Source organism: Panthera leo, chromosome B1 (assembly GCF_018350215.1).
Source record: "Panthera leo isolate Ple1 chromosome B1, P.leo_Ple1_pat1.1, whole genome shotgun sequence".
Taxonomy (NCBI): Eukaryota; Metazoa; Chordata; class Mammalia; order Carnivora; family Felidae; genus Panthera; species Panthera leo.
In genome coordinates, this window is record NC_056682.1 from 124011870 (window position 1) to 124023262 (window position 11393).

General features: G+C 36.7%; 1 non-coding gene across 1 annotated transcript; it reads left to right on the plus strand.

Moving 5' to 3' along the window:
* The first annotated feature begins 2683 nt into the window (after positions 1 to 2683).
* LOC122218811 lies at positions 2684 to 2788 on the plus strand. Its single transcript, XR_006202130.1, has one exon. It is a non-coding gene; the product is annotated as a U6 spliceosomal RNA (small nuclear RNA).
* Positions 2789 to 11393: the final 8605 nt, after the last annotated feature.

Consider the following 11393-nt stretch of genomic DNA (forward strand, 5'->3'; position numbering starts at 1 on the left):
GACATACAGGAAAGGGACAGCCAGACTGGTAGGAGGAGAATTATGAGAAGGCTGTGCCATATGAACCAAAAGAAGTCTGGTGTTCATGAATTGCTCCTCAGAACCTAAGAACAGAAAATGGAAATGGTAATTTAGGTATCTCTATATTACACTATATGTATGTTTTCAAATTTTTTAACATTTATTCACTGTTGAGAGACAGAGACAGAGTGTGAGCAGGGGAGGGGCAGAGAGAGAGGGAGACACAGAATCCAAAGCAGGCTTCAGGCTCTGAGCTGTCAGCACAGAGCCCAACACAGGGCTCAAACCCATGAACTGCGAGGTCATGACCTGAGCCAAAGTCAGACGCTTAACTGACTGAGCCACCAAAGCGCCCCCATACTACACTGTATGATTATTGACGTCAGAAAGGACAACTTCTAAAAAAAGAGGTAGAAGAGAATCTACTTTATTCTCTTAACTAAAGTTTTGATGGGTACTGAATGGCAATAATTTGTAGTTGGGTTCCCTAACAAGTGCTGGGAGCACAACTACTTTGTGTTATTGATGAAGAACAGAGCCATACATTTTATTGTTATGGGGCCTGGGAGCAGATCAGCATTTCTAAGGCAGGAGGAGGGACCTTAGAAGGATCTGGGGGGGGTAGCTATGCCATTTCTACTCAGAAATATCCACTGGGAAAAGTTGGTCCCAAATTTCCTCATCAGGCAGTTTGAAGTCTGCTTTAACTCAGAGATTAAAAAGGCCTCTTGATTCTGGCCACAGCAATTTCAGCCTGGAAAAAAAGAAAGTATATCGTGCATAATTTAAAAACTCAGAGCAATTACAAAACCCAGCATGGCCTCTATATACCATTTAACCTTGAGCATGGTAATTTCCAGGCATGGCCTGCAGGATAAATTGGTTGCAAATCATATATAGAAGTAAATAAATGAGTCAAAATGTGTTTAAAATTAGGCTACAAGTCAAACAAGTGTTGCTTTGTATCTAACAAAAGCAATGAGGTTGTTTTTAGTGAAGTTGATTAGCACTTCTTTTTGGGCAGTGATTAAGTAGTAGACCAACCTGGAATTTTAGAATTATAAAAGTGAAATGTATTTTTAACCAATACATTTTGTTTTGCTATTTTCAAAATATAATCATTAAAAAATGGAATTCAATATGCTAAGACATTTTGTTTCTCTAGCATGGCAATAGAGTTAACATTGAAGACCAGCTGTGGTAAAGAAAGGTTTCCGTCCATCATTGTATACATATTTTTTATTTTTTACTTTTTTCTTTCTTTTCTTTTCTTTTCTTTCTTTCTTTCTTTCTTTCTTTCTTTCTTTCTTTCTTTCTTTCTTTTCTTTCTACCTTAGAGAGAGAGAGCATGAGCTGGGGAGAGGGGCAGAGGGAGAAAGAGAGAAAAAGAAAATCTTAATCAAGTTCCATGCTCAGCGCAGAGCTCAATGCGGGGTTCAATCCCACGACTCTGGGATCATGACCTGAGCTGAAATCAAGAGTTGGATGCTCAACTGACTGAGCCACTTAGTGCCCCTACAGTTTTCTTAAACTAATGGTTAGACCTTAAACTTTGCCAAAGCAGAAAATACTTTGTTTTTGATTATTTTATCCCTGACCCTCAGTGCCATACTTGGTACATAGTAGCTATTAATATCTGAAATAGCTGCTGTTATTACACTAAACATTGTTTTCTGGTATGACAAAACAGGTAAAAATCTTTAAGAGATATTATAGTTTTTGTGTAAATGTTATACATTTAAAAATACAATATATATTTGTGTTAATATAGTATCCACTTTTAATGAGTAATGCCTGATTTCTTCTTTAATTAAAAAAGAGGCTATCACATTTTAATCAATGGTCTATGATAGTAGGTAGAGGCATGATATTACCAACATGACATTTTTACAAGGCACATTTTCTTGCTTTTCCAAATGAGATATCTCTAACTATAAGGGTATGAGCAAAATAAATAACCCAATTATGATGTAACATAGAAACTAAAAAAAAAATACAGAAAAGTTTATTGCAATATATTTCAAAGCTTACTTAATATGATGAAACATAAGCAGCTCCCCAAATTTTGGGGACTGATGTTTCTACATTTGCAGGTCATTAAGGTAATTAAAATGTAGTAAACGCCACTGTTTTCTCATGTTACCATGATGCTTTTGTAAAGCTGATTAAGTGCTGAGTATTAGACTAAATGTCTTAGCAGGCTTAAAGGACAAAATTAGAACTTGAATTTAAGTTTGAGTTAATCCACGTTGCTATTTGCTTAGGTTTTGGTAATAGTCCACCTAAAATAGCATGACTAATGGAGATTTTTATCTCTGAATGATATTCCTGCCAGCACCAACTGTTGAATGTTAAATATGAGATTTGGCAGGTGCAGAGATTTTTAGTCACCTTCAAAAAGCAGTATGCAGACACCCAAGCCAAACAGCTTATACACGAACAAAATCAACATCTAAACCATCTGCCAATAGAACAAACACGTCAGTCATCTTTCCATTTGATTGGCAGTATTCCTTGAAATGGATGATTTTAAACATTATTTCTTATCCTAAAAACACACACGTGCACACACACAATTTCATTTACCTGGCAGTTAGGCTGGATTCTAGACAAAACTATGAGTATAAAAATGTCTCTATCTACTTCCCATTCCTCTTGTATCATGCTCACTTTGGCAGCACATATAGTAAAATTGGGATGCTACAGAGAAGATTAGCAATGCCACTATGCAAGGATGACACCCATTGCTCTTGTATTACCTGCTCCTCCATTACCACTTTAAACTCCACGAGCCCATCCTAGTACCCATTATTAACCGGTTAACTCTTGCATGCTGCTGTAGCAGTGACCAGGACAAGTTAATTCTTGCACTGATTTATCTCCTGTTATCCAACATATGCTTCTTAGGACTCTGCTTATAGGTGATGATATGTAGTAATTAAACCATGTAAACAAATTCCTGATGGCTAACTACCCAGCAATGTAAAATTCCTAGTTTAGAAATTATTTGCCTTTATAAAATATGACTTTTCCCTCTCTAAAGGCCTTTATAGAGTAAGCATAATTTTTCTAAATGCTTGTTTCTCTTTAGTCTGCTTGGAAAATGTTTGGGAAATTGTTAGCCTTGAAAATTACAGGTTTTAAGCCGCATCTCTTTGGCTAACCCCGTTTGGAAAACTACTGAAAAATAACTCTGCTATGATCTGGCATTGGTAGCAGGTGAGAGTTTCAGAGACTTAGCAGACTGAAATTTCAAGATCTAATTCCTCACTCAACAGACTGAAATTCTTATTCATTCAGTGAGATGCTAGACTGAATTTAACAATAGCAACAACAAAAAATCCGATGCTGGTCTGAATGTTTAAATTAGGGGCTACTTGAATCAGAGAAAAAACAAAATGGATGTTGACTTGTATCATTTTATATTTTATATTCCACTTTCATGTAAGCTGATACAATTTATTTCTACTTTTAAAAGGAGGGAAATCAGATATGCAGAGTTCTGTAATATTTATCCTGTCTTTCTTTCAGAATAGAGTATCCAATTATATCTTTTACATAATGCAAAATCTTCACCACCACAGAGAACACATTTTAAATTTATGGCTCAGAGGGATTTCAATCATCTTTGGCATTCAGCACTCAAGGCATTTCAGATATTTATTCAGAGCAGTATAACGGAAAGTACACAACAGATTGTAATTTAAATGCTGTACTTTTTGCAACATATATTTGCAGTAAAAGCTTGGAGAATATGTAAAAAAATAAGAATGTATTATGAGCACTGCACATTTTGTCTACACACTTTCATATGGGAATTCTTGCATGCTTCTATTTAACAGACGTTTTCTCTGCACAGCTTTGTGCTAAGCGTGTAGAAGGACAAACATCTGATGTTCTGTTCATATAGCCATGTGCACTGTTTCCTGTCCACTTAGGGTATGTGTACCTCCATGTGGAAATGGTCCAGCTGAATTTGGAAATCAGGATTTCTTGTGAGGTTTGTGTCACTTTATTAGAATGGTGAAGATAGAGATCAAATTGTAATTGATTTAGGTGAGACGGGATTGAGGAGATGGGGAAAGCAAGGGTGGACAATTTATTTTACACAATTTGGTGACTAAGAGAAGGAGGGAGACAGTCTCAACTTGAAAAATTTGAGAGATCAGAAAAAGTTCATTTTTAAAAACAAATATGGAAGGAGGAAAACTGAGTATATTTCTATGGTGAAAGGTAAGAGAGAGGTGGAGTTAGAATATCTGGAAAAGAGAGAAAATTGATAAAGCAATTCAGAAGGGGCAAAGTGTCCAAGTGAAAGTGAGATCTTTGGGAGTTGGAAGCATGGGTGCTCTCAAGGACAGACAAGAACTAGAGAAGTAGATGGCTAGGCACTTTTCCCATTGATGGATTCTATTTTATTTATGAAGTAATAAGAGATATGCTGATGGAGAGACAAAAAAGAAATCCTTTAGGGAATTTGAGGAGAGAGAATACCAGAACTGAAATACCAGGCACTTTGAACACAGAAAGCACCTGCTTAAGGATAAATACTCTAGTCACTAAGAAATATCTGAGAATGGTGGCTATTTTTAATACTGCTCTCATTGGTACTTTTATGAGTCCCACAAATATTTATTGAGCTCAATATCTGTTCCTGGAACTATATTAAGCCCGGGTAGGTTTTACAGGACAAGGAAAAGAGATGGCTCTTCAGCTTTCACTTCTGTTCTGTCAGGTAGCAATAGGCCAAGGAAAATTGTTTATTCACCCCATTCTTTTCTAGTACTGAGCAATATTTCATTGTCACAGTGTTCCATTTGCTATTTGTGTGACTGCTTCTAGGTTTCCTTATACTTTCCTGGGCATGTTGTCTGTATTTTGGGAATGGAGAAAGGATCCATAATGATAGCATTTGGTTCTTTCTCCTATGCTTTAAAGAGTGTCAGGCTGCTCATTTGTTAGTGCTGCCTGCTGTGAATAGCTCGGTCCCAATTTAGCATCATCAGTAATGATTATATTAAGATGATTGTCTCTGTGCAAGAATAGTAACCAGGGTACTAACCACAAAGTTCATTCCGCAAACTCATGAAAATAATATTCATTTATTTTTAACTTATCGGGTAATTTTCAAACTGCTTTTCCAGGAATATTTCCCAAAACTTTTCCTATATTTATAATTTTTCAACCTTCATATTTGTTTTACTTCAAGAATTTGGAAAATTTTAAGAAATTAAACTGCAATAATTTAAACTTTGCAATTATGCTGATTTATTTGTTTGTTTATGGCACAAGAATACTAAATAATAATGGGAACAGAGTTAGCAACTTAAAAATAAAAGTATTTACCAAAATAAAAATAGTTATCTGACAGAAAGTTTTAGAAACAAATCATTTTTTTCTATTTAATTCACTCCACATTTACTAAAACTTGTAGTGGAAATTAGTGGTTTCCTTCTGTGCAAAGCATCCATTCCTTTCCTTTGCCACTAGGAAGCAGTTATTTAGTTTCTACCTCTGGCAGCAGGAAAGAAACACTAGATGGCTTTAGCCATTTAGCATAACTCACACTTCCCCACCTCAGTGACTGTCCAGTGCACTTGAAATGAGTTGGTCCAACCAGAATGAAATGCAGGGCTTTTATTCACTGGGTGACTTTTTTACCTGATGGTATGGTGCCTGGATGTGACACTTGACACTTTGTAGCCTGGTGGAGCACGGAAGTGTGGGAAGACGACAGGCAGAGCTGCCCCATAGAACAGAGTTCAACCCTCCACTGCAGTAAGCCAAGCCTGCCTTATCTCTGGTCATTTGAAGCATATGAGCCAATAAAAAAACCCTTTACATTTTGCATGACATATTCCTAATTATTACAAAACCCAGGTATGAAAAGGAGCATGGTAGCCTGGCTGGATAGAGTACTCTTGGCTGCAGATTTTTCCCACTGAGCACTTTGAACACATCATGCCGCTCCTTTCTGGTTTGCCAAGTTTCTGTTGAGAAATATCCAGCTAGCCTTATGGGTTTTTCCTTGTAAGTGAAGGACTTCTTTTGTCTTGCTGCTTTTATGATTTTTTATTTATCACTATATTTTGCAAATGTAATTGCAATATGTCTTGGTGTTGGCCTACTTTTGTTGATTTTGATGAAAGTTCTCTCCCTCCTGGATCTAGATGTCTGTTTCCTTCTGCAGATAAGGGAAATATTCTGCAATTATTTTGAAAAATATATTTTCTGCTCCTTTTTCTCTCTCTTCTTCTTCTGGGACTCCTATAATATGAATGTTATTACATCTGATGGAGTCACTGAGTTCCCTAAGTCTATTCTCATGTGGCATAATTCATCTTTCCCTCCTTTGTTCAGCTTCATTATTTTCCATTAATTTGTCTTCCAGGTCACTAGTTTGTATGTATGCTTCTTTCAGCCTATTATTCTTTGCATCAAGCCTGTTTCCAATCTTGTTTATTGTGTTGTCCATCTATGATTCTTTTTTAACTCTTTTATCTCTGTGGTAAGGATCTCACTGATATCTTCATTCTTTTCTGAAGCCCAGTGAGTATCCTTATGATTGTTGCTTTAAATTCTCCATCAGGCATGTTACTTACATCTATTTTGCTTACATCTATGGCTGTGGCCTTATCTTTTTCTTGCATATGAAATTAATTCCTTCAGGAATGCCTGGGTGGCTCAGTTTGTTAAGTGTCCGACTTTGGCTCAGGTCATGATCTCATGGTTTGTGGGTTCAGACCCTGCATCGGGCTCTGTGCTGACAGCTCAGAACCTAGAGTCTGCTTCAAATTCTGTGTCTCTGTCTCTCTCTGCCCCTTCTCAGCTCGTGCTCTGTCTCTCTCTCTCAAAAATAAATAAACATTAATAAAATAAAAGAAGAAAAAAAGAATAAATTTCCTCCCTCTTGGCATTTGTCTAAGTCTCTGCCTCCTTCTCTGTGTTAGAAAAGCCAGTTATGTCTCCTGCTTCTGAAAGCAATGACCTTATGAAAAAGAGTCATGTAGTGCCCAGAGCCTGGTACTTCAGGGAGTGTCTCAGAACAGAAGGAGAGATAAAGAATTTCCCAGAAAAGAAAACCTAAGGAAGTTTGTGACCACTAACCCAGCCCTGCAAGAAATATTAAAGGGGACTCTTAGAGTACAAAGGAGAGACAAACATGATGAAGACAAGAAAGGATCAGAGAAAATCTCCAGAAGCAATGACAAAACAAGTAATAAAATGGCAATATATACATATCTATTAATAATTACTTCAAATGTAAATATAAATTCCAATCAAAAGGCATATGGTTGCGGGGTGCCTGGGTGGCTCAGTCAGTTGGGCATCTGGCTTCGGCTCAGGTCATGATCTCGCGGTTCGTGAGTTCAAGCCCCATGTCAGGCTCTGTGGTGACAGCTCAGAGCCTGCAGCCTGCTTCAGATTCTGGGTCTCCTCCTCTCTCTCTGCCCTTCCCCCCTTCCCTTGCTCATGCTCTGTCTCTCTCTATCCCTCAAGAATAAATAAACTTAAAAAAAAAGGCATATGGTCAGGGCATCAGGGGGGCTCAGTTGGTTAAGCATCTGACTCTTGATTTCGAATCAGGTCATGATCCCAAGGTCATGAGATTGAGCCTCATGTGGGGCACCATGCTGATTCTGGAGCCTGCTTAAGATTCTCTGTCTACCTCGGCCCCTCTCCCCTGCTTGCACTCTCTCTCTCTCTAAAACAAAAACTTGTTTTAAAAAGACAGGGTGTCAAATGGTTAAAACCAAAAGATCCATATATCTACTGCCTCCAAGAGACTTATTTTAGACCTAAAGACACCTACAGATTGAAAGTGAGGGGTGGAGAAACACTTATCATGCAAATAGCTGTTAAAAGAAAGCCAGAGTAGCAATATTTATATTGGACAAACTAGACTTTAAAACAAAGACTTTAAAAAGAGACAAAGAAGGACATTCTATATTCATAAAGATAGAACAATTGTAAATATTTATGCACCCAACATGAAAGCACCTAAATATCTAACACAATTAATAACAAACATAAAGGAACTAATTGATAATAACACAAGTAACAGCAGGGGACTTTAACACCCCACTGACATCAAAAAACAGGTCATCTAAACAGAATATCAACAAGGACGCAATGGCTTTGAATGACACACTAGACCAGATGGATTTAACAAACATACTTAAACATTCTATCCCAAGACAGCAGAATACATATTTTTTTCAAGTGCACATGGAACATTCTCCAGAATAGACCATATATTAGGTTAGCAAATACAAAAAGATTGAAATCATACCATGTACTTTTTAAAAATGTTTATTTATTTATTTAAGAGGGAGAGAGAGAGACAGAGTGTGAGTGGGGGAGGGGCAGAGAGAGAGAGAGAGACAGACAGAGACAGAGACAGAGACAGAGACAGAATCCGAAGCATGCTTTAGGCTCAGAGCTGTCAGCACAGAACCCAACGCGGGCCTCAAACTCACAGATGGAGAGATCATGACCCATGAGTCATAAGCCAAAGTCAGACGCTTAACTAACTGAGCCACCCAGGCACCCCATACCATGTACATTTTCTGATCACAATGCTGTGAAACCAGAAGCCAAGCACAAGAAAAATTTTGGAAAGACCACAAATACATGGAAGTTAAACAATATGCTACTAAATATTAAATGGGTCAAGCAGAAATTAAAGAAGAAATTAAAAAATACATGGAAACAAATGAAAATGAAAATGCAATGTACAAAATCTTTGGGATGCAGCAAAAGCTGTTCTGAGATGGAAGTATACAGCAATACAGGCCTACTCAAGGAGCAAGAAAAATCTCAAATAAACAACCTAACCTTCCACCTAAAGGAGCTAGAACAAGAACAAGAAACAAATGTAAAGCCAGCAGAAGGAAGAAAATAATAAAGATTAGAGAAGAAATAAATGATACAGAAACTTAAAAAATCAATAGAACAGATCAATGAAACCAGGAGCTGGATCTTTGAAAAAAAATATTAAAATTGAGAAACGTTTAGCCAGACTCACCAAAAAGAAAAGAGAAAGGACTAAAATAAATAAAATCACAAATGAGAGAGGAGAAATAACAACCAACACCACAAAAATACAAACGATTATAAGAGAATATTATGAATTACATGCCAATAAATTAAACAACCTGGAAGATATGGACAAATTCGTACAAAAATATAAGCTACTAAAACAGAAGCAAGAGGAAATAGAAATTTGACCAGACTAATAACCAGAAAAGAAATTGAGTCAGTAATCATAAAACTCACAAAAAACAAAATTCCAGGACCATATGGCTTCACAGGCGAATTCTACCAAACATTTAAAGAAGAGTTAATACCTATTCTACATGTATGTGTACACACACACACACACACACACACACACACACACATCTCACTTCTTTATCCATTTGTTCATCTGTCCATGGACACTGGAGCTGTTTCCATAATTTGGCTATTGTAGATAATGCTGTTAAAAACATAGGGGTGCATGTATCCCTTTGAATTAGTATCTTGTACTCTTTCTCTAAATACCTAGTAGTACAAATGCTTGATCATAGGGTAGTACTATTTATAAGTTTTTGAGGAACTCCATACCATTTTCCAGAGTGGTGGCACGAGTTTGATTTCTACCAACAGTGCACAAGTATTCCTTTCTCCACATCCTCACCAACACCTCATGTTTCTTGTGTTGTTGATTTTAGTCATTCTGACAGGTGTGAAGTGATATATTATTGTAGTTTTGATTTGTTTCCCTGATAATGAGTGATGTTGAGCATCTTTTCATGTTTCCGTTGTCTTCTTTGGAAAAATGTCTATTCATATCCTCTGCTGATTTTTTAATTGGATTACTTGTTTTTGGGTGTTAAGTTTTATAAGTTCTTTATATGTTTTGGATACTAATGCTTTATCGGACATGTCATTTGCCAATATTTTATATATACACAAGGTATACATACAAATACACACACACATATATAAGATGCACATGTAGATATAAATATAAACATTTCCACAATGGAATATTACTCAGCCACAAAAAAGTGAAATTTTGCCAGTTGCAAAGAAATGGATGGAGCCAGAGAGTATTATGCTAAGTAAAATAAGTCAGATAAAGACAAATATCATATGATTTAACCCATATGTGAAATTTAAGAAACAAAACAAATGAGCAAAAGGAAAAAATGAGAGAGGCAAACCAAGAATCAGACTCTTAACTATAGAGAACAAACTGATAGTTAACAGAGGGGAAGTGAGTAGGGGATGGATTAAATAAATGATGGGGATTAAGAAGTGCACTCGTGATGAGTACCAGACGTTGTATGCAAGTGCTGAATCAGTACACCTAAAACTAATATTGCTCTATATGTTAACTAACTGGAATTTAAATAAAAACTTTAAAAAAAGAAACGAAAAGCAGTGTAATAGAAACCACTTGAAGCTAAACACACCAATGAGTAATCCCAGCTCAATGAGATACTGATCCTTAAACATGTTTGAATCTCAGTTTTCTTGCATAAAATGGGGATAATTATGCTATATTGCAGTTACAAAAATTAAAATAACCTTTGTGGAATAACTGCTACACAGCAGTAAATTTACTGTCACAATGTACAATTAAAAATGCAACATCAAATAAGAGAATTTTGGACACAATTGCCTCAGTGAAATACTTTTTAGGTGATTTTTTGAAGTCTCAACTCATTTAAAGTAAGAAGCAAATCTCTGCAGATAAGCAGAAGACACTTTGGTTGTATACCCATTGGCACTGGAACTAGTTTTTATAATTTTCAAATGGTAATTTCTGTGCCCTCTGAATGAAACCTTCTTCCTGTCTTCCATCACAATTCATTTCACTAGTTTCTCTGTATAGCATGTATCTCATTGTGCTCATTATATTGTAGGTTTTTTTGCAAAAGAAATTAAGACTTCTTCAGCCTAATTTTTTTCTTGACATACTAACTTTTAACTATCCCTAGTTACCAGGTGTTGGATCTGGCCCTCTAAACTCTTAGCTAGAGCTGTCGTTCTTCTACAAAGTGAATGGAGAGTCTGTGATGACCCTATTGCCTCCCTGCAGAATCTGGAGACTCCTGGAGTCTGGAGACCTGGAGACTTCTGCAGAATCTAGGCAACTTCTCTCCCATCAGACTCTGGCTACCAGCCTGGACTAAACTTGAATTTGACATCATCCTTTGCACATTACAAAAGAAACTGGAGACCACTTTCCCAACCCTTCCGCAGGACCTATGCTCACGGCACAGATTTTCAAGGCCAAGTACTACTATTCTTCATATCTCTTTTCCCTTAGGCATTCTATTGAGAGAACTTGGTGAACTTCATGTTTGAGTTTTTTCAGA